Below are 23,061 nucleotides of genomic sequence, written 5' to 3' on the forward strand. Positions count from 1 at the left end.
AAACCTGTTTTACACCTCAAAGTATCTCCTTAGTCTGCCATTGTCTAGTGTGGTATTACCCAGAGACAATTGGCCTTGTGTCACCTCTCTTGCACAGTGATTTCTCTCTGCCTTTGCAGCTATTTTTCCAACCTGGTACACAGCTCTTCTTCTTTCACAGGTACTTCTGGTGTCACTTTAATTTTGGTCAACATATTTATCAGTATAACACAACTGTCTTAAGGTCTGATAGATTGTATCAGTCTATTAACACCGTGTTGTGAAATACACTGTAGTGGTTGTTGGCAGTTTTGTATGTTTGAAAGCATTTACACTGATGCAAAATCAGGATAAAAGGAAACTAAGAGTGTTAAATTGGTCACTCTCTCAGTCTTTCCAGGTAAAGATCCTTAGTGGTGTAATGTGGTTGCAATCCATTAGAGACCAGCTATATGACTTTTATGTTAAAGTATATTGAAGTCAGTGGAGTGACTCTGCTATGCTCTGGCAGAGGATCTGGGCTGCTTTTTGCCATCATTTGCTCTGCTGAGCTGAGTAAATATGGCAATTTCTTGGATTGTCAGTAAGAAGGTCACTTTTACTCCTCAATTCCTCCTTGGCCACTCTAATTCAATCATCTGGTTCTAACTTTCAAACTTTTTCTCTTTAGATTTGATTCAATGGCCAATGAAGGGAGAATAAAAAAAAAAGGTCACCAGTACATGTAAAATGTGTATTTGTCCACATGGAAAACAAAGCCACTGCTGTTTCTGCTGCCAGTAGTAAACAAGGGCTGCTGCTGCCACCTTTGACTTCCCAGTCCAGATGCCTGGGCCCATGTGTAGTCCAATAAAGAGCTGTCTTCAGATCATGACATAAGTTGCAGACAAGACCAAAACTTGTGTCTCTACAGGGAGAGCCACACTGTCTCTCCAAAGATCCTTATATGAGGCTCGGTTGCCTAAATATAGGTTTCTAGTTGTGCTATATGAGCCCTACATGGAGTTGTTTGGCCTCCATCTCATCCCAGAAATGTGTGAAAGCCCCCTGGGTCTTATGCCATATCTGCTAGTTACATCCAGATGTTTTGAATACTCCAGGACATTTAAGTGACACTCTTGGTTTGGTTTGATTTTTTTATCCTTGAATATTAAGTAGTGTGTTTTTGCAGGTTTTGGTAGAACGCTGCCTCAGCTGTCTGTAATACTCCTATCAGCTTCACAGCTGCCCACAGTCATCATTACCCTGACTTCAAAGCCCATGTGCTCTGCAGCCTTCCCAGCACATTTTCCCTCTCTCCCTTTGTATTCTACACAGAGGCATATTCTATGCAGAGTTGGAGAATGCTTTGTAATTTACACAGAGGAGAAGCCTGGCAGGGTTAATCCTTTTTCTCCATTCCTTATTGAGCAATTAGGCCACTAAAAAAGATCTTGTTTACAGATACTCAAAGAGGTTGTAATTTACTAAGTCTTGTAATAAATTTACATCCATCAGGAGGTAGCCAGGGGGAAGTCTGGACTTTTAGCAGTGGCTAATTTGTAGCTTCACTCTTGGGACAGGAACAGAATTTTAAAAGTTCCCAATACTAAAGTAATTTGTTTAAATCCCTAGTCTGCTAAAAATGGACATTTGTATTAAAAAAAGCTGTCTAAAAGTGAAATTCCTCATTATAGGATCCATCTTTGAGATCATAGGAACCATTAACAGAACTGATACAATTTACCCAGTATGCCTCTGTGTGGGCTGGGCCTTTAAATTTGGCATGGAAAAACAGCTGCAGTTCTCAAAGGGTTGCTACAAGCTGGTTTCAAAGCTGCTGCTCCTTTCTGGTAAGACTTTTTACCTATTGCTGTGAAATTTCTATGGTTGTGGCAAAAGGTGATCCCTTCTCCTATGGTATTTCTATAAAACATGGCTAATTAATGAATACCTTATAACTATCTGTGTACCTTTTACAGGACATAAATAGTGATTTTTTTATTGTGTTGTAGAAGCTTCATTTTGTAAAGCTCTAGGATTAATATTTTGAGTATATTGTAGTAAATGCTGGTTATGTATGGTGTTTTTGAATCCTGTGGGATTTCAGTAGAGAACCTCAAATTTATCTGTGGAGTAGAAAGTGGATTTAGTGCCCAGTTTGAAGCAGCTGCTTATTCAACTTTGGGAGAAGAATAGTGGTGAGTCAAGGTTGTTACCAGTTGATTGTTTCTGAGTGGTTTAAGTCAAATGAGGTTTTGGAGTATCAGTCTATTTTTCTGTGGGCTGCTTTCCACGTAATACTTGGTACCCTTGCTGGTCTTCGCTAGTGAAGTGTTCAATGTACCACAGAAAATGAACCTCTTAAGTCAGGTGTGAGGTATAGTGGCAAGGTGGGGATGTGGAAGGGGGAGTGGTGTTATTGTTGCTTGTGTTATGTGCTGTGTCTCTGCCTCAACTCCTTTGGTAACCTCAAAGCATCACTCACAAAGACTATGTTAACATAAGGTATTTACGAACTGAAGAATCTCTCCTTCCAGAGTTATTTTAGAAGTGTTGTCTATGGTGGTACCTAAACAAGGAAGTATCCAGAAGGACAAGAAGCCCAGCTGGTTTAATTGCAAGTAGCACTGCAAAAAGGGGAGGGGGCGTAGTTATTGAAGAGAAAAGAACAAAATTGCTAGAAAAGTAATGGTAGTTGTAAGCTGCTATGAAACAACACTGACTAAAGGAAATTGCTTTTTTTTTTTTTTTGTTTGGATAGTTTATTGGTTTTATAATGAATCACACAGAAATACAAGAGAGGAAACAACAGCAAAGACCTGCAGTGAAATACTGTGGAGATTTACAATGTGGAAATGCACAAGTGCTCAGTACATTGTCCCGTTTTGATTGGAAGTTTGTGGCTACAACCTGGTTTATCTCTTTACATCTCACACCAATGGATTTAAGTCTATACAGTATAAAAATGACTGTATTTTACTTGAGCACACTTGCACTCCATCTTGCAAAAAAAAAAAAAAAAAACAACCCCAAACAGCCCTCTCAGCCATGAAGATACTTAACAATCTCGTTAATTTTCAGAAGTCTCCAGTGGGTCATAAGTTTCTTTTATCTTGTCACAAATAGCCTATAGAATCATATGCATCTTGTGATCGTTTGGTATTGAGTGAGCTGTAGTTATATATTATTTAACATTTTGGCCAAGTTTTGGTTTCATGAACTATTTTTCATCTGCAGTGCATTTCCACCCTTGCAATTAATGAATGTTACTAGCTTTTGATTGCAAAGTGCCCTGGGTTCTCTCCCTTACTTAATTCTGTTTACGTGCATTTTGGTCTTAATTTTTCTAGACTTCCCTTTGAGCAAATAATTCTTCTCACAGGTGCTGAATAATGTCTACATGTTACATATTGCCATGCCAGTGTCCATAGGGAAGCCACAAAGCTCACTGATGTTGTCTCGCCCTGTATTTGTTGTCAGAAATTTTGGTAATGCAAAGTGCCTGGGGTGAAAGGGGCTACAGCTTTTAGTTTGTATTTACAGGGATTCTACTAGATTTTCTGATTTACTGACTTTTGTGATCAGTTTGACAAATGAAGACATACTAGAACCATACAAGTAATGACATTTGCAGTTTCATCATGAACCTTTGCTAGCCTTAGTGTGTTGTATAATAGTCTGTTGTTCAACTATTCTCTGGTTTCCACAGGAGAAAATAATTAGCAATTTAAGACTAACCTCCTTAGGCTCTTTTTAACAAATTACGAGAAGTGTATTTGCCTGTCACAGCTCTGATTTTGCAAAGGATTAATCAGACTAAAATAGACTATGCCTGTATAAAATAACAGCTAGTATTTCTTAACCTCTAAAGAATGGTCGTGTGGTGTGCTTTTTTGCTTCTTCTTTTAAAAGTTAATTTTCTTTAAGTGCAGATGGGCTTTTTTGGGGCTTTTTGGGTGGTTTTGTTTTGGTTGGGGTTTTTTTTGAGGGGTGGGGAAGTAGGGGCCTTTGATAGCCTTCCTGGGTTAACTCAGGTCTGATATGCTTGCTGCCAAACATGAGATTTTTTTTAAGTTTCTCCCCTCCCAGAATGAAATATCAAGCTGGGGTTAAGCTGTAAAAACAGTGTGTAAGCCCAATTAGGATAGATTTCAGCTAGGGCTTATTGGTTCAATGGTAGGAGAGACATGTCCAGCCTGTACTTCTCTGGAGTGAGTTTGTGCATCTCACTTAAAATGGATGAAACTGCATTGATCTGTGCATATTGAGAACTGGGCCTGTGCTTTAGACCTACAGCTTCACAGGTCTTGATGAGTCGGGCTGTCTTCTCCATGTGAATCGGCCGCAGAGAGCAGGGATGAGTTCATTTCAGTATCATTAGTTGTCAATGTCGCTTTTGCAGAGTACTGAAATGATAGGGAGTTGCCCAGTGGCCATTGTATGCGATATGATGACCATGTGAAGTGTAGCACTTTGCTACTCCATGATTTTTGCTTTCCATTCCATGTTTTTCTGTCAGCACAACACGTGCACGTGTAAACACTCCCGCACCCACACGCAGTGTATGCCTGTTTCATGGAGCTGTAGGCAAATGACTCAGTTGTGGTCTGAAAGTAGATGGAAATGCATGCATCCCCACAAGCATCTGTTAGGAAGATGGGAGTTGCAGCCTTTTAATTTTATAAGTAAATTTTTACCTTCTCACTTTTCTGTACCTAAAAAAAAAAATTAATCTGTGCCACTGTGTGAGATGATGTTCAGAGCAGCATAGACTGTTCTAATGGCTGATTTCAATAATAAAAGACAACAGGGGACTAAAAGGTGCAGTGCAGGAAGCTGGGAAACACATTCCTTTCCCCAGAGGGTGTACTTAGCTTTGTGCCTTTGATCACTTGAGAAGTATCATTAGAGTGCAAAATGGCAGGCACTAGGGAACATTACGGCAATTATAATGTGATAGTTTAAAAAAATCAAAAGAAGTTTGAACTTATTTGGGAGTTTTCTCCCATAAAGGACTGTTCACAGCTGAAGGATAAGATGCTCTAATAGATAAAATACAGAAGCTGCAGTGGAAGTATTCTTCAGTTATTGACTCCCAAGTTAGCTCTGGTACAGAACAGTCTGTACAGAACAGACTATATTTACAAGTTAAATCTAATCTGTGTATGCACTTTATCACTGCTTACTATTTGATCTGCAGTAGCACTTGCAAGCCCTTGTTATTCAACTAGATCCCACTGTACTAACAACTGTACAAATATTAAACAAAACAAAAAAACCCCACACCACCAAAACTCCTCAAAACCCCTCCACCCCAACTAAAAAATAGGTCATAGAACAAGAAAAGAAAGCCCAGAAAGCCTTTAAACAATGAGGCGGCAACATAGTTGTTGGCACTCAGAAAATCAAAGTATTTGTCTAATACCTTTCAAATCATTATACAAATATTGTTGTAGCTTATTGCTGCATACCGGTATGGAGTGGGGTGGTATTTTTATTTCTTAGCTCTTAAAGAACAGGAATTTAAATGGCAGTGTTTTCTAAAGTTTTACAGTAATGCCTCAGCAATACAGAGCCAGACTTTGCTTTGCTGTGACCTCAAAGAAACCACCTTTTCAGTCAGAGGAACTGCTGTTGGTTGGGGCAGCAGGCCAGCTGAGTTAACATTTGTATATGTTTCGGCTGTGGCCAAAGCCTTGAACATAAAGCTGACAGCAAAGGCAATTTCCACTTTCTCCTTCTCTAGAGAGCCAAAAACTCTGCGGTGAATCTTGCCAATTCTAGTGACTAGGGGTATATGTGTTTGTAGGTGTGAATGGGAACATGAGCTAGAGATTTTCACACAACTTCAAGCATTAACTTCAGTGTTCTGAAAGCATATTGTAGAGTGATAAGTAAAAAGGCTAGCTTGCTAATGGAGCAAAAGATTTTACTGTAAAACAAGAAGATTGTGGACTCAGAGGTGCCTTGTGCTTTATATCTAAACTGATGCAAGTACCTAACTAATGCAGCAGTCTTGTCAGCTGTATTGTCCTTGTCTGTACAGTGCAAAATCAGTAATAAGTACAGCTTTTAAATATGCTTTCTACTGCCTCATCACAAGCTGCATTGATTGTGCTCATATCCTTAGCATAAAATACAACAGGTAAAAAGAGAAATAATCCTAATTGGAAGGTGAGGTGATGGTGTTTGTTAAAGTTCTGATTGGGCAAGTAGGGAACAAATCTTCTTGTAATGTAGCAAAAGAAGATTATTTTGAACTGTCTTTTCATCGTCATCAACCAAAACAGGCTGCCCACACAGACTTGGCTTTTCAATTTGCTGCTTATTTTCTTTTATCCACATTGGATGTGTTGTCTGTTTTCCTTCGTTCATCAATGTCTCACCAATGGGAGTTTGGAGACCAGTAAGCACAGGCACAACCCACTTTCAGAACTGGCAATGATGAAAAAGAAAAATGTTATAAAATTATTTAATTGCCCCAGATTCTGCAAATTATTGCATCAAGTCTGAGTTAGAATTGTTTCTTCTTTTACTGGTCCTCCACTCTGCCTGCCCCGCCCCCCCCTTTTTTTCCTGCAGCCACTTAAACATTGTGGTGTTGGTGGCATTTATAGCTGTGTGACACTTAAGTACTGGCTTACGTTACATGACTGAGGGGAAATCCTGCTCTAGAAACAGTTAGAATTTCATAGGGAAGAGTTGGAATGTTGTTGAGTTGTGGTATTCTGGATGAAAGGCCAGAGGAGTATGGAGTCCTTTGGTGCTGACACCAAGGACTGTTTCCACCTTTGGTTTTTTTTTTTCTTAACACTTCTAAATGGAAAATGCATGCAGCTTCTTGGTATGTAATATATTTTAAAAGAGCATATTTTACTGAACAGAAGAAATCATTAGTTATAGAAGTGTCACATTTCTTATAAGCATCTGATTAAAAAGTAGGAGACCACTGTTTTCCAAAGCAACAGACTTTCCAAGCTTCAACTGTAGTGGCAAGGCACTTGATTCTCTTGGCATTGGTTCTGCCTTCTGTGAATGGGATATGATTCTCTTCTTTGCTTTTGGTAGTGAAAACATACACCCTAACTTATGAATGTCTCTTATTTATTTGTGTATTTCTTCGCATTACCCACGACATGTTGATTTTTACCTTTTACACATGAACTGTATGAGATCCGCAGAGGTCTTTTGTTGCTTCTCTTTTGGTGTCTAACTTGCCTTGTGCCTCAATGAGGAATTAATTGCCTTCATATCATTATGGCCCTGGTACTAAATGATTTGTCCAAAGAGACATAGGAAAATGTAGTGAGCTATTTGTTCAAGCTGTTATCTTCTAACGGAAAGACTGGATCACACTTCCCCACTCACAGTATTATAAGCCTTAATTCATTACTGTTTTTGAAATATCTTGTAAACCCTCTTAGGAGCAGAGCTTTGTGAATACAAAGTGCTATCTTATTCATGAACTTCTGAAACTTTTTTTTTTAATTTTTTTTTTTTAAAAGAGAGAATGTAATAAAAGGCAAAGTTGGACATGTGCATTCTCAGGATTTCAATGTAATTGGAGAAAGGAAAGAGATAGTTAAACACAAAATCTGTCATGTGTCAGAGAGTAAAGGTAAGGAAAAGCTGTGCTACAGTGTTACCCATAGAAAAATCCAGGTTATTTCCATCTGGAGTATTTTCAAGTGGATTAATTTTCCCCTACCAGCTTCTGGCCCTGAGATCCAAGGCCAAAGCAGTCTGATAGTTTCCATCAGTTCAGAAAACCTAACCTTTTCTCTTTGCACCTTCTATGTTGGAATAATTACAAGAAAAAGGGAGAGAAGCTCAGGACTGCTGAGGACACCACGAGAAAAGTCTGTAAACCCAAAGATTGTAGAAAAAACTCAACCAAAACCAAACATATCCATATCCAAACATAACTGGAGATTGGAATTTCACTGTGCAGGGATGAAATTGTGGGATGAAATTCAACCTTGGAGTAATATTTGTCTACACGTTACACTTTAGGAGCTATCAAAAGAGTGTGAACAGTCAGAGAAAAAAAAGCCATTTAGAAAAGCAGGGTTCAGGTATGAATGCCTCCCACACACACACCCTGGCATTGGTTCATTCACCTTTTACTCTATGGAGAACTGAGTGACTTGAAGGTCACTTCAGCACATGTAGAGACTCCAGATTAAATGCTGGATGGCAGCTTCAGACAGATTGGTGAATGTACCTACCTGCCAATTGTGCCTTGTCCTTTTCCAAGTTTTGTGTCATTGAGAACAGTTTTAGCTTAATTTATTAAAAGCTTTGAAATAGATCACATTGCAGTTCACTTCCAAAGTTCCAGCACCTGCCTAGAGCAAGCTTCATGCCTGTTCTTGCCTCTTGGATTCACTTATGCAGGCAGAGTCAAAGTTATCAACATCGTTATAAAATCAAAAATTAGTGGCAAAACTTCTTTACTCTTTGTAATTGATCTCTGTAATGCCCTGCAGCACTAATCATAGAACAAAAACATGTTCCTGGTATTGCACGTGAGTTATGGCTGGTTTGACTAATAGCCATAATGGCAGAAAGAATTTTGACTGTGAAACGAGGTGCTTGTGGTGGGACCTGTGCCAGCAAACCAAATCGAGCGGGAGGTCTGAGTGCAGTGTAAACTGGTGTTCCATATGCTCGAGAGACTTTTGGAATCGGCCCAGCCTACATATGCTTCTGTTGGCAAGCTCTCGAAGAGAAAGGAAGATATTGTCCTCACCTTACCTAACATACCTCCCACTCATTTGAAATGCTCATTTTCAAGCAGAGAGCGTGCAAATCTGAGAATGATAGTGGCACAAACCCAATCGTGCTACAGCTGGATAGGAGAATAAAAAAATAACGGAATAGATTTTTAAACTAGAAAAGGTATTTATGTAAAACATTGGTAAGAAAGCATTTGAGATGCTCTCCTATCCCTGATCTGTGGAGTAGTAGAATAACTAGTTATTTTACTAAGGTGCACAGACTTCACTAGCCAGTCTGTGGAACTGTAGTTCTCTGGAAGGTGCTCTGGTGAAAAAAACACTCAAAACAGTATCATCTTTCCCTGCTTATCTGTGATTGCCATGAAAAAGATATAGTACAAAATGGTCCAAGGAGAGAAAGAGTATAAAAAATAGAGAGGATTTTAAGCATGTAGCAGAAAGGAAATGGGAGAGAAAGAATCCCTGAATAGAGACATTAAGAAGCAGAGTGGTGGGTAGGGAAAGAAATGATGGAGCAAGCTTATTAAGTAAACAGGTTCTTAAATAGACTGTTGTAATTTGGCATCTATGTTATGAACCAGGTGTAACTGTTGTGTCACCTCCCTTTCTGAAATTAATTCCCATGTCTTCCAATGTCATTCCTCCTTTTCTCATCAGTTCCACTATCCTCAGCTTTTTCAGTTACATTAATGCCAAACGTGCATAGATGAGTATTCTGGTCTTGCTCTGAAATTCTGCACTTTCCTCTTCACAGAGATAGAGTCTGCATGTACAAAAGCTGTGGGGACAATGGTGAGCAGAGCTTTAAGAAGCCATGTTATCTTGGCACAAGTGGCTAACATCAGCCACAGAAACATCCTAGATTAAATATTTTGCAAAGGAAGAGTTGAGCTGGAATGGCATTTACTCCTGACCAATTCCAAGACAGTTCCCACTGGATGCTTTTCCCTTCCAACTACTTCTGAAATATTAGGTTGTGGCAAGTGATAGACTGTTCTATGGGCCTGGCCCCATCACATGCCTCTGGCGCTCATGGTGCAGGTGACTAGGAAGGAAATAATGACTATCAACTTACTCCACAGATATTCCTATTGCTGATACATACCAAGAACTTGATTGCTTCTCCTTGGCTGCTGCCTTACTTCCTTGCTGATGATTTGAGAGGGGATTGTAGGAAGCTTTTCCAGTACATAAGATTTGCTACAGAAACCTTTCTTCTCTTGCAAATGTGTTCTCTGAGGTTTTTCAGTGGTGACCTTAAGACACTGAATGCAGCAACGGTGTTCTCTGCCACAGAAACCTTCCATTATATGCTCTTACACCCTGCTTCTTCTTGTGCCTTGTACCCATCACAGTGTTCCTTTCCCCTGTCATTCATTACATGAGTATAATTGTCATTTACTAGGACTTTGACAGAATAAAGTTTGAAGGATTCGGCTCCAAGTTTTTCTTAGTAATCCTTGTCAAGCTTTCAGTTTACCCCCCTCTTCTTTCCTATGTGTCTTTGCAACTAGGTAGATAAATATCAAGAGTAGGAAGAGTTTTGCTGCATAATCAACACTTCAATTTCACAAGCTTCTCTCTTTTGATGGTAATTTTGAGTGAATTTAAATGAATACTCTCTATTTCTGTTGAAAAAACATCAAAATATGTAGTTTATTAAAAAAGTAAAAATCCATTGTCTTTAAGAGAATGGCTACCTTGAGAAAATCTTGCGGTACAAAATTTGATTAACATATGAAGAGAACCCCAACAGAGGGCAATTCCAGTTATGAAAGGACTATACACACTGCAGGTCCAGTGAAACTTGAATGTTTGATCTATCTTCAAAACTCATGTGACCCTCCAAATCAGTTCTTGGGCATCAATAACTCAGCTGTTTACCATTGCAGTTCTCCTATGAAATGTGGCTATCAGCGTAGTATAAGTGGCAATGTAAGGTACAGCAGGATCAAGGGAGAGGTCTCTAAATCTGAATTTCCCTTAGTGTGGGGAATAAAGTGGTCCTTCAGTCACCCCTGTAAACACGCTGTCTAGCCTTACCAATATGAACAGTTGTGCTGGAAGACAGATTCAGCATAATAACATGAAATGTGTATATTGTATGTGCTTATGCCATTGGGCTCTGTGCCAGAAGTGCTCAGAGAGGGTGGTGCTTTGTGTAAATCATCTTCAATAACACTTAAACTTTATTTTAATAACTGTAATGAAATAAGCAAAACTGCATTTACTTAAAACAACTCAAATTCATCATTTTTGTTTTTGAGGAGGAAAAAGGGTGTTAATTTTTCTGTGAAGAATCTTTTTCTGCCCCCCTCTCTTATCCACTCTCCTCCATTGGATTGGGAAAAAAGCAAGAAAAAAAAGTTGGTGTCACTAAAACGGCCCTGAGAAAGCAGAGAGTTCTGTGAGTTTCCTGCTGTCAGCAGTGAAGCTGGCTTTGAACCTTTTCTAGTGCAATTGCAGTTGCTTTGGTTGGATTTATTTTTTTATTCATACTTCTAAAATGTTTAGGAGTTGGAGCAATGTTGGGTTCTTGAGACTGGCCTCTTATTCTCAAGGTGGGACTGTGTGTATATATATATATATGCATGCATGCACAGACATTTGTACATTAAGTCCTCCTACTCACCACTGCCTCTTCCCTCTTTACACTTTGCCTTTTGTTTATCCTTCTTTTTTTTTCAGAAAAACAAAAATTAAACCATTTGGAGCTTTGTAAGCTGTCTTTTCTACTCAAAAGCAGAAGGCTTTGGCCTGCTGTTTCTCCTCCTACCCACTGCCTGAGACTTCCCATTCTGGGAGTGAGACACGCAAACATATGTCACACACAAGTGGCATAAATACCGTATGCAAACAGATTCTTTTCTGTGGGTGGCAAGTACAAAACCCAGCTTCTGGCACCAAAAACACCACGCTAGTCCTTCAGAAAATTCTAAGGAAAAAAATTTCACCAGGTGAGGGTAGCATCCAATAAAATACAGTGCTCAGTTTTGCATCCTGAGTAGGACTAAGCGACTCATGTGGAGTGTGGGGGTTTTCAAATGCCTGAATTTCACAGGTTATGCAAAAACAGTTCAAATCATCCTGTATTTTTCTTCCTCTTTCCCTGAACTTATAAACCTTGTGGTTTCCAAGGACAATTCGATGTAAAAGGAAAAAACACTAGTTAATGGGAGATCTTCATCGAATTGGGATGGAAGGGCAAACAAAAAAACCCACCCAGGCTGGCACAAGTTTATGGCCTATGTATACATGGGATTTACACTGACAAGCAGACTTATCCCTGCTGGCATGAATCCCAGAAACCACAGTGGCTGGCAAGTCTGCCCAGAAATGGATTGCACCAATAGTGTGAAATGCCTGTTCCCCCATCTCCTGGGGAGAGCTCAAAACATGATAACTGCTGAGTAACGGGATTTGGCTGCAGAAATTAAAAATGACGCCCTCCCAAGGAAGAGAGTTGGGGGATATTTGCAGTAGCAGATTCAAGCTGTCAAAGTCTTTTTCTTAATTTGAAAGCTTTCTTCACTCTTTGCCATCTTTCCACACTACCAGCAATTGTCATCCTATCTGCTTATTGCTAATCTTTTCTACACTCGTTCCTCTCCCCACTCTTCCTCCCTCCCCCCTCTACTCAACCGCCTCACCTCAGGTCTCTTCCAGACACCCTAAAGTCATACCCTCTCCTAACTCTGACAACAGCCCTGCTGAGTATTAGCTTTGTATCCCACAACGACAGCAGGTTTAAAATGGATCAACCTTGTTGGGAATGGAGAACTTTTATCATGAGAGATTTCAGGTTATTGTCTTCTTTCTGAGTCCAAATGTATCCTCTGGATTTATAGCTTCAAATTTCCTGTTGATTTCTTGGGATGTTAAGTTTAAAAAATAAAACCAAGGGCCCTACAGGAAAAAAACCCACTCCTGTGCTAACCACTGCGATGGTTGGTAACAATTTATTATCGTCTTTTCAATGAGATTAGGAAAAAATCACTTTAGAAGTAAGTGAAAAATAACATTTTAGTAGAATGCCGCAGTTGTATGTGAAACTGTACCTTCAAGAACTATAGTGTCAGCATTCATACTACAAAGTATCAGGCAACCCCTCCAGTATACATAGTGCTACTTACTCAGATGTAATGCCTGCATCCTACACTGTTCATTAGGAGTTTTGGAGTCCCTGAGTGTGTGGGTTCAGGAGTAAGAGAAGTGCTCTCATACTATGCTGTATCTGAGGCTCCCCCTTCAACTGAACCCCTAAACTGAGCAAGACCTGTTTGAAATATGTGTTCCTCCTGTAAGAAGGCAGCACTGGCATCCCTCTCCTAGCACCTGGCTATGATTTCCTCTCAGTCTCTAATATTGTCAGACCAGCTCCTTATCAGAGGGGCATTTTACAGTGCCACTGATCCTCCTCTGTATGAACTGAGACTCAAGCTGCTTAGGTGTGTGGTTAAGGACAATGAAGATTTTAGCAAAAGAGAAAGTTCAATTGCAGGCTCTTACAAGTAACATTTTTCTTTCTCTTTCCCTCCCATTCTTCCCACCGCCACAGGTATAACACTTCAAGTATTTTCTCATTAAATAACATGTTGTTCTTTATTCTGTTTAGACTGAAGAAAAATAGTGGGAGGTCTCTTGTCTATGCTTGGTTTTTTGTACTCAGTGATATTTCCAAAGTTCAGCAGATAACAAGAAGGTACAATTAATTCTTCCAGAATTTGAACAGCTTGGAAATCTCCCGCTGCCCTCTGTCAAGCACAGCACTGTGTGTTCTGTCTTTATTGCTGCCTTCTATTTTGGACCTAGCACAGCTGCCTGCTCCTCTGCAACCTTGTGAAGCAACCAAGAGTTAAATGTGGCACAGGGGACAGGGATCTTTATTTACAAGCATCCAAGTCAGAGTGCGGATGATGTTAAGGTCTCAGAATTGCGGTAGAGCATGAAGAGTAAGTCAGTTTCATGTGAAATGCATAGAGAGACCTTGCTAATCAAGGGGTGGTCTATAGAATGAAATATGCTGGGATGGGAACCAGTTAACACTATCTAGATAGTGCTCCAGATTCTGTTCCTGTAACACGGTGTGTACATACAGGTCTTTCAGCAGCTTTATGATGGTGAATCTTAAATCTGTGGTCTAGTTCTGTGTACTTGGAAAATGCTGGGCTTTTGTTTCTTCTCACCTGTCTGCTCTCTTTGTACTCTTTGAACTTACCTGTTGCCAAGAGAAAATACATGATTTATTTGTGAGCTTTGTGTATGCTGAAGTGAAAGGAATCTGCATGCGAAAAGTGTCAAGTAGGTATTTTCAGAAGAGGTAAAACACTTCTATAGGAAGTGTTGAAGCCATTCTTGATCCCATTTTAAGTGAAAAAGGAGACTTTAAACCATGGTGAAAGAGTCTTACTTCCTAGAAATACTCATTTTGATCAAAAGCTTTTACATTAAGGGTTAAGTGAAGGGATTGCAGAGAGCTCTATTATTTCCACCTTGCTATTTTTAGTCATGTATCGTAGGTTTTGATTACTTTTTATTTTTTCCAAACTTATCTGCATCTTTATTTTTACCTTTTTACTGATTTTCTTAAACGTGCTGCATTTGATAACTGCTTCAGTCACTTATATATTCTTTTGCCTAAATCGGATGATTCTGGCTCTTCAAACATCTAATGTGATTGCAGGTTCAATTTGCTTCCAAGGACCAGTGTTCATAAGGTTCCTGCTCTGGTGAATTCTGAAGCAAGCAAAGTAATTCAAATCTAGTGAACAAACAAACAAAAGGTCAGTTTACTTATGTAATAGCCAGGAATAATCTCTCATAGGAGAAGCTCTGTGGAGGTGGATGACAACATCTATGAAACTATTCCTTTTGAAATTGGGGGAACTTCTCAAAAAGTAATTAGATGATAGTTTTGGGGGATTTGACCTTTTTCTCAATATTAATTCACTCAGGGGATATCTGGAAGAACTTGGTGTGCTAGCTAGATGTTCCAAAGCTGCAGAGTTTCTCTTACAGCTGTGAAAATACATGAAGGAAGAGCTTCCTTCTGTTAGAATTTCATCAGGTTTCCAGGTGCTCTTACGCCCTATTGTTTGAGTTGTGGCTTTAAAAAAATATATTTTTTTTTTATTTACTTGCAAATTCATTCCATTCTAGACCTTGGTGGTTGGAATGAAGTGCAAGTCAGGTTTGCTGATGAACTCTGATTTGGAAATTGTGAGACTTGAGAGGGAAAATTACTGTATAGAGATGAGGTGGGCATTTCCAAATGGTACACTCTTGGTCTCTAACCAGTGTTTTGGGGAATTCTTTTTCTTCCTTCTTTCTCATGACTTTTTCCAATTATCGCTCTGGTGGGAACAGTAATGTTTCTCCAGCAGTACTGTTTTAGTTTATGAAGCTACAGGTTACTGCATGTTCTAGTCCTTATTGTGAAGCTAATATTGTAAAATTATCCCACAAGTTTAGCTATGTGTTCCCCTTTCTATTTGACCTTAGTTTTGTGGCAGTTTGTGCTATAAATACTCGCCCTTAAAACAACAGAACAAAGTCCTTACTGTTTAAGCTGTTGAATCTGTCTTCTTTTTCTGGAGCTAAACCATTTTGCTCCCTGGGTTAGAATCTAGACTCCTTAATGATCAAGCTACTTAGCTGAATAGCAGCCCTCCTAGGAGATGTGTTTATTTCTATTTAAACATATGGATCAGTTTATTATTGTCAGTATAGGATTACATAACATTCTTGGGAAAGCAGATATTAGTCCCAATTTTCCATCATGTTATTACTCTTGCTGTGACCAAGAAATGACAAGAATATAATTGTGGTGTTAAGCTCTATAGAAATACAGTAGTGGATGGTCCTTGCCCCAGCCACAGTACTGTCTGTGTGCTGTGAGGCTTGCTTACTTCATATCAGCACTGAAAGACATCCATGATGGAGGTTATCCTGGAAGGGGGGAAAAATATAACACATTCTGTCTCTACTAAGCTATATTTTCTTTGGACTATGTCTTCCTTTTATCAGGCTTGAATAGCTTAGCTGCCAGTGTTGATTAGCTTCCAGGAATTTCTTCCTATATTCCACAAACTATGGATAGGGTAAGAGTAAGGAATATTTGTTTCTCTATGTCAAAGTATTCTGTATCAAAACTCAACATAATTCTTCTGTGGTAGGATTTCTATATGTGACTGCCTCATCAGCATTCATTCTTGTAGTACTCTGTGCATGGTTCAGCATGTGTTAGAGGATTGTGGGGATTTTTGTCTGTTTGCTTTTATCAGCAAATACCCCAAACTCTGCTCCAGCAATTCTTTCAGTAACATTTCACCATACAAGATTGCCAAAGGGAACCAGGCAGTGGAGTATTGGTTGGGGCAGTCTATTAGTTACCTTTTCTGTGATCAGTCAGAGGTACTTTTCCAACAAATCTTATCTACTTTCAAATTTGTTTGCTTTTGAATACCATTTAATTTAATGTTTTCTTGTTCTTATACTAATGTCTCTACATCCATGCTGGTTTAGTTGGTGCTGCCTCTTTTGTTTTTGAAAAAGTGTGTTGCTTTTATTTTTTTTTTCCTCCTGGAATTATTTATCCCTTTGCGTGCCTGAAAGAACACAGATTGTGAGTCTATTCCTATTCATATAAATTGCATTTGGTTCCCAGCATGTACAATGTTTGAAAATTTCTTAAAAATAGAAACCAATAGGTTTAGTTTGAACATATTGCACACATAAAGCAAAAGGCTTATTTAGTGCCTCCTCTTGCTTTCTTGAAGTCAGTGGTAGATTTCCTATTGATCTCAAGAGGAGCAGGAGCAAGAATTTAAATGCAATAATTCTAGGTAGTAGATTATGATCAAATATAGAACAGATGACAGGACTGCCATGATGATTGCTCAGTTTAGATTTCTAATGAGAAAATACATCAGAAAAACTGTTGTAAATCTGAAACAAATGTGGTCTTTGTTGATGTTTGGATTTTTGTTGTGTATGGATTTTTTTGTTGGGCTGTTGGTTTTGGGTTTCGGGGGGTTTTAATGTAAAGATCCTTATGATTAAACCTGGTCTATCAGTGCATTATTGCATCTCCTGGCACCACCGAGCAAATAGGCTGACACAGCACAGCTCCCTGCTGACCTCCCAGCAACAGCTGATTGACTTCGCAAGGATTTTTCATTTCAGAAACATTTTCAATTTCCTGAAATGACTCCGAAGAATCACATCATCTTATTTCATATTCACGTTTGCTTGCATCAGTTATTTTGGGGGTAGCAGAGGAGGGGTTGAAATTGTTTCATATAAATAAGTTAAATTTAATTCATAACAAGCAATGTTCTGACCCTAGAACTACTGTCTCTCTACCCGACTACATCAAAATAAGATTTGAGCTATCACAGGTTACCTAGAATCTTGCCTATTTTATTTGTTTTGCTATGAAGAAGTGGCATTAAAACTTACTTTATGCCTATAATTAAGAATTAGTACAGTGGAGAATCAGAAATTATGAAACTATGAATGCTCAGAAAATAATTGGACTTACTACGCTGAGTTGTCCACCCACAGGCTCAGCAGGTTCTGGAGCAATCAGTTAGGAAATGGAAGATTTCTGGTACACAATCTACAGCTACTTTGGTTGCTTAGCTTCATTAAAAATTTGTTCAGAAAAGAAATAGAAGGACTTTGCTGAGCCCCAGCCTGTTATACCCATGAGAGACCTTAGAATTTCCCAAGTTATCACTAATTTGATATACTTTCTTCCTTCTTGATATACTTTCTTCCTTTTTTTGCAATAAACAAACTGCACAAGACCACTTTATAATCTGTGGTGGGCTTGGGCACAGAGGCACAGAGCTTCCAGAGGGAATCCAGAAGCACAAGTAAATGCATGTCTGATTAAAAAAAAATTTTCTTTTTCTTTATACGGCAAACTCTACTCTGTTCATCTTCTGCTTTCTATTGATTCTAATTATTTTTCAAGTTGTAGTTTTGTCCCATACCATGGCTATCATCTCAGAGATTGGACAGTTTGATTAAGGTACATTGAAAGAAAACCCAGCAACACTGTTTCAGGGGGGTTGAGACTCAAGGAGAAATTGGTTGCTCCTTCTCCCTCAGCAGGTGACTTTTGTATCCCTTCCCTTAGCAATGCCACAAATGCATCCTGGGAGAATTTAGCTAGCTTGCATACATCAGACAGAAAATAACATGAGAGTGTGTCATTAGGAAAGGATTTTTTCTTTCTTCTCTCTAATGATTCTCTTAATATTGAGGCATCTTTCCGGATGTTCATCTCTATCCGCAATCAGTCTTTTTTCTGATCTACTTATGGTTCTTTGGGCTACAAGAGACCTGTCAATTTAAAGGTGCATTTCCTAGCTAGATGGACCTGTCATCTGCCTAGAATTTCTCATGTTGGATTTGGCCTTTCAACCTGATTTTCTGAGCTGAAATAATAGATCTGTCATAGGTATGAAATATGGTTGTAACTTCTCAGTTCCTGTAGATGTGAGTGCTGCAGATAGCTTGGACTTAATTGTTTCTTGCTGCAGAAATTCTAGAGGTCTGAGAAGTAGGATTCATCCTTCATTTCTAGAACTCACCACTTCTCAGTGTCATATAATTCCATGCAAAGCACTTGCCATTTACAAACCTGACAGAAAATTGGTTCCACACAGTCATGACAGTAAGGAGATCACAATGTTCATGTACATCTTTTTGTTGCGGAAAGGCAAAGGTCACACAGCACATGAGAAGCAGAAATGAAAACCTAATGGCTTGCTTTATGGATGGAATGAGAATTACTTCTTAGGAAATAAATGAAGACTCTAAGCTGAAATATCTTTGTATAAAGAAACCTGTTTATTAGCTTAGAACCTAGCACAATTAATTCCTACTGTGTACTGTCCTTAGAACTGGACTATGGCATATTATATTCTAGGCACTGTGAAAACGCAGGTGGTGATTGAACTTTGTCTTCCAGTATTCAAAATAAGAATGGCCATTATAATTTTTTTGGGTGTTATATATATTGTCAGAAGCTATATAAGATATTTAGTAAACTGGACTCAGCTCATAAGAAAGAGACACTTTTATGATATCAAATCTTTTTTATTCAGTTTTTATTTATTGGCGGGGAGGGTGACAGCTATGAAAAGAACAAAAAAAAAAAAACCCACAAAATCCTCGTTGTGTGTTGAGCTATGAGTAAATCGGACTAATTCACCTGAACATCTCTGTGTGGACCAGCTTAGTCACTGACATCATATCAGATCGTTAGCAGACCATCCCTGTGCTAGTAAGTTACACCCAACCTTAATTGCCACTATAGGTGTTTGCCCTGTTGGGGGGATGAATAGTCTGTCTCTCTTGTAGCAGTCTGTGTCATTAAGATCAGGGTAGCAATGATGGCACTGTCACTATCAGCGTTTACTGGGGAGCATGTGATGTGAAGCTCATTGACACACCTCTCCTAACAGCTTTCGTCTTGACAGTGATTTCAAGTTCAAACTGAGCTATCACTGCACCTGTTCTCAGAGATGCCATTGCACCCAGGCTGAGCTGGAGGGGTGTCCTCCCTCCACCCCCCTTAAATTTTAAAACCTGAGAGATTTCTTACAGATTTAAGCCCTTTCCTATAAATGGCAATTGATGGCCAGATCCTTGTAGGTGGGTCTCTGGAAGCCAGTGGCATTGTGCTGGTTTACACCAAGTGAAAATCTAGCCTTTTCTATATGAGCCCTTGATATGAGAGGTCACTTCTTTAGTTGCTGTTTCAGTTTGGTTGGCGGTGAGGAGTTTGTTGTTTTCTGGGATTTTATCTGTTTTTAACACATAACCTCTTTGTAAAAGATGCTCAGTGCAGTTCATTCTTGTTGGGAAAAATGCCAAAAGCATCAGTAAACACAGCAAATAATTTACATTAGCAAGTAAAAGCTTATGTCTTCACTCTAAGCAGCCATTCGGAAGAGGTTTGCTGGGTAACCTTACTTGAAAGCCAAAGTCTACGTGTTCTAGTGCAATTAATCAATGCAGCATATTTTAAGATTTTTTTTTCATAGTCTCATGATCAAAATCAGTGCTTCATAGTGCAAAAAAGTCTGTTATGGTGGCTTGAGGTTTTTTTAATGTGCTATATTGCAGTTTGGTCAAAAATAATGAAATACTGTAAAAGCAGAGTATTGACTCAATTTTACTGAGATAGAAACACTAGATAAAATCTTGAAAAATAGTGACAATGGCAAAAGTACTGAAATAATAGTTTGGATATAAGAACTAGCTGCTAGGATACATAGGAAATCTGGGGTCAGAGCATGAGCAGGAATTGAGTTGTGGAGAAAAACACTGAAATGCTAGAAATATAAAAGGTTTTATAGGCAGGAATAGAAATGTGCAGTGTGGTGGGGACAGCTTGATCCTGCGCACTTCAGTCACCCAAGTTCCAAAAATGTGATCTCTATGGCTAATTCTAAATACATTGTCAAGCCTGCACGTGTATGTAGAGTGATGCTCCAACCAAACAGAAGCACTGCTGCTGCTGAGCTTCTTGGCAGAGTCCAGAGATTCTTGGCAAATCCTGATGGTTTAGGAATGTGTTTTGGGATATCTTCCTGTACACAACAGTCAAAGACTGATGCGGAGTGGGAGTGGGCAGTAATTTTACACAAGGACAACACAGTTGACTGATTATTCATGTTTTATGACATCTGGCCAGGATGGAGTGTGAAGAGCTGAGACAATGGACTGCTGAGAATCAAAAGCTAGATCATGAACTATCCACTTTGGTGGACACGGTCTTGAGTCTCTTCAGGTTGAAACAGTCTTCTGCATCCTGGCAAGCGTTCTAAGCATAGAGCCACTGAATGGAAAAGGAACAGGGCCATCTCCTCCCCTGACTCCTACTCAGTTGTTTTAACCAGGCTGTTTTCTGTACTGGTGTGGGATGAGGATTCAGGGCTTAGAAGGCCAGTTTGACACCAGTACCTCTCCAAGGCTGGTGTATCTGTGTAGAGAGGGCAAGATTTAAGACAAACTCCTCCCTGCAGAGGTTATTATCTGCTCTCAAGCTGTGCTCTGCAGCAGTCTGAGCTTTATGAATTCTGCTCTTGTGTGAGTACTGTCTGGAATTGTTGCCCAAAGAGACTATGCACACCATCTTACTCAGATATTTGTGTTACACCAGGGTCTAAGCTCATAAAAGTCTTTAGGTATTGCCATAGCTGAAGTCTAACATATCCTTGTAATGCAAGTGTTCCTGCACTTAAAGTATAGTATCTCAGAACCACACATAATGGCCACAGCAAAAGAAAGTCTGATCTGAGAGAAATAAATTGGCCAGTAATTATTTATAGGGAAAGGCCAGCTGAATATTAATTGGAATCAATGGCAATTACTGTGCTAGGAAGAAACAAATTAAGATTAAATCAATTAAAGGTAATGCCTTGAAGGAAGGACAATGATATTTAATTTAAATTGTTTTAAAGGGTATTTCACACTCTTAAGTTGTTATTTCCATTAAGACATTTTAAACATTTTACATTAAAAATTGAATTGAATTTTCTCCTCAAAGGCAAAAAGTGAAAAGGGATATTGGCAGCTTTTATTCTGCCACATAGGTCAGGAATTACATGGAAACCACCTTATCTTACAGTTCTCGGCAAGTTTTAAAAAAACAGCCAAGGGGGTTGGGGAAGGGAGGAAAGTGGATATCTAAATGGGGAATAACATACACTTTTTAAACTGATGTATTTTATATCCTGGAAACAATTTGTTGTGTTTTTACTTTCCTTAACTTGGCAATCCAAGAAAAAAACACTTCCTCGAAGGCTTGTTTGGTTGTTGTGGGTGGTTTTGGTTTGGTGCTTGGTCTTCATGTCTTGGTGGGTTTGATGTTTTCTGGGTGAGCTTTTTTAGTTTTCTCATGAATTATCTCTATAAAGACAGTATGTACCAAAGTCTATATAGTCCCTGTGCTTTTAATTTGTAATACTTAAAGCTGGAGTTTCTGAAGTTACTTTTTTTTTCTGTGAACTTCTAAACATGGGAACCTGGACTACTAATAGACAAAGATATCATTCTTTCATATCTTTTTCAAAAGGTTGAATAGTATAGGATGCACATTGCTTAATTTTTTGGGTTCTTTCTCTTTAATGGCAACCCCCTACCCTCATTCCATTAGGGAGTATAAAATCAACCTCCCATTCTCTTACACATGATTTAAAACTTTTTTACATACATTTGCATACAGCAGTGCTTTCTCCAGTCCCTGTGCTGGGGAAGAACATGTTGTTTGGAACCATCTATAGCGGATGACTTATGTGAGCTGTACTGACTGCAGTGGTTTGACATTGCCTGAAATCCTGATGGGGCAGAGAAGGGAGGAAACTCCCAGCAGAACTGGTCTGGTTACAAGACCAGGACTTTGCAGCAGTTTAACCTTCACTATGGGTTAAGGTGAGCACAGCTGATTGGAGGGTATCTTAGGCTCTCCAGGGCTTTGCCAGGTTACAGCATCACATGGAGAAGGTTGGGAACAGTTGGCCAAAGGGATATGAAATACATCTTTAGCAGACTTGCTCTGCAAAGTGCATTGATCTTTAGTAAGGTAGTCAGAGCAGTCATTTCATAGAAAAACTGTAATTGCAGATACCCTTTTTCTGAGCTTTGTGTATTCTTTGAAGAATTTTGAATGTCAGATTATCTGCTTGAGGGTTCCCAGCAGCCCAAGCTGCTTCATCGCTTGCATTACTTGAAATTATTATTTATAATTTTGCAGTTCTTTTGATCTCAGTGTCTCACTATAGAGGTTTAAAGTTGCATTTCTAGCAGGTGCTATTATTTCTGACATTTCCTTCCTTTGCTAGGAAGCTTCCTTCTCTGTGGAACCTCTCCCTTCCCTGTGCCTGTGTCTCCTTAAACCAAGAGAGCCTTCAGCCACGTATCACTGCAGGGCCAAAGGAACACTGGGCACCCTGAACTGTCAGTTGCTTTGCCTAATGCAGACAAATGTGTTTGATGAGCTTTAAGATAAAGGCTGTGCAGATTAGTACTTTATAGCAGTGCAGCACTGTATTCATTTTGGCTGCATTCAGGAAAATGTTTTTCTTTTTTTATTTGAGAAGGGCAGCTGGAGAAAAGCTCATCAGGTTTGGATTATTTTTTTTTTTTAACTTCTTTTAGGTGAGCTTTAAAAAGATTCTACTTTCCATACAAAGTTTTTTGTCTTGTTCTGTTATCAGCTGAAGAGCTCTGTTCTGAGAGTTTGAAGGCAGTTTCCTTCTTCATCCCTGAAATAGAATGTCATGAATACAGTTGGGAAAATGACTCCTAGTTCCATTGTGCTTTGGAGAGAAATCTGTAG

Source organism: Gallinula chloropus (assembly GCF_964237585.1).
Source record: "Gallinula chloropus genome assembly, chromosome: 9".
NCBI classification, from domain to species: domain Eukaryota; kingdom Metazoa; phylum Chordata; class Aves; order Gruiformes; family Rallidae; genus Gallinula; species Gallinula chloropus.